This window comes from Octopus bimaculoides, chromosome 4 (genome assembly GCF_001194135.2).
Source record: "Octopus bimaculoides isolate UCB-OBI-ISO-001 chromosome 4, ASM119413v2, whole genome shotgun sequence".
In the NCBI taxonomy this organism is placed as follows: Eukaryota; Metazoa; Mollusca; class Cephalopoda; order Octopoda; family Octopodidae; genus Octopus; species Octopus bimaculoides.
The window spans coordinates 112305247-112306896 of NC_068984.1; the positions used below are offsets into that span (position 1 = coordinate 112305247).

Consider the following 1650-nt stretch of genomic DNA (forward strand, 5'->3'; position numbering starts at 1 on the left):
GAATGAACCCTGCTGTACTCTTTCACCACAACTTTCTCTCACTCTTTCTTCCTGTTTCTGTTGTGCCTATAATTCAAAGGGTCAGCCTTGTTACATTCTGTGTCACGCTGAATATCCCCGAGAACTACGTTAAGGGTACACGCGTCTGTGGAGTGCTCAGCCACTTGCACGTTAATTTCACGAGTAAGCTGTTCCGTTGATCGGATCAACTGGAACCCTCGACGTCGTAAGCGACGGAGTGCCAACAGAACAGATTACATTTGAGGGAGAATTAACAACTATTTCTTGCAGTGAATGGTTGTTGTTTAGTTCCCCAAGTCAGCCCTGGTACAACAGACCTCTATATTCACGTGAATTTCAGGCCTTCGGCAACTGGAACTACATTATACAATGTACTCGTCTTCTATTTCTTTAAGACGGTGAGATTTTGCTTGAATGAGAATTGGATGCTATTTCTAGCAGATAACTGTTGTTTATCCCTCAAGTCAGCCTTAATACAGTAGAAGTCTATATTCACAGAAATTCGGGTCTTGAGCTTCTTGGACTACATTATGTAGTTTGTCTTACCATTCTTTAAAAGACAGGTTTGATTTGAGGGAGAATTGTCTATTACCTTCAACGGAGAATTATTATTGTTTTAACTAAACTGTAATCTCCTGTTTTAACTAAACTCCTGTTTAAAGGCCTTTCGTTCTATCGCCCCACTTTTTTTTTTCTCTTATGAAACATTGTGTACCTAGAATTATATTATCTGATGTGTTCGTTTCTAAGATGAATGATTAAGATTTGGCTATTTGTTCTAGCAAATTAAGCAGCTACGTCGATATCTCCCTATGTTAACTAGTTCCCCCAGTACAGAGAGTGTAGCAAGCTGTGTCACCTGCAGATGTGGGTTCAATTCCAGATTGAGTCGTTTTTCACACGACTTCCTCTTCGTTCGTGCGGATTTCTATTTGTGGGTCGGGACTTCGCGTAGTTTCTCTTTCATTAATGTTCGCACGAGGAAAACAATGTTAGACGCACATTGAACACATGCATTCTCTCACGCATTCATATACAGACCGACACACATGCGCTTCCGCACGTTCGCATTTATCCATGAAGTCACAAACGTTCGGTCCTGTACAAGACAAGTGTGTTTCGATAATCGTCACAATGATTGAATGTTCTTTTTCTTTTTGTATTTTTCTTAAACGATCTCTAGCAAGTATTTACAAACTAGTGTCACTCGTTACATGTACATGTTGGGTGACTTAGGAAATAAACTTTTGCTACCACGAGTAAGTAATACTAAGAAATATGTTTATACATACAGTCAATGTAATTTAACTTTTATAAAAATTTCTTGATGCTTATACAAAAAGAGAAAATGAATACTAAATTTCTAAAACAAAAATATTTATCTTAAAAAATAAAATTCAATACAATATTCCTGTTCTTATTTCTAAATTTTATCAACGTAATCGCAGTTTCCACTATCGGAAACCTGTCTCTGAAAAATTTAACTTAAAAAAGAAAACGAAAAAAAAAAGTGAAATGTGTATTTTTCAGACTGTTACGAAGTTGAGGCATTCATCCTGCACTTCTTATGTTAACTTTCTGTATCTCTCTTGTACATTTTCTGTCTGTTTCTAGTGGACATGTTTATAA

General features: G+C 36.8%; 1 protein-coding gene and 1 long non-coding RNA gene across 4 annotated transcripts in view; one reads left to right on the forward strand and one right to left on the reverse strand.

Moving 5' to 3' along the window:
* Positions 1-1650, reverse strand: part of LOC128247620 (uncharacterized) — a 322729-nt gene that overhangs the window by 309150 nt on the left and 11929 nt on the right. The gene's annotated exons all lie outside the window — the stretch shown is intronic.
* The window catches only part of LOC106878542 (myocyte-specific enhancer factor 2C), a 350263-nt gene that overhangs the window by 49157 nt on the left and 299456 nt on the right, over positions 1-1650 (forward strand). The gene's annotated exons all lie outside the window — the stretch shown is intronic.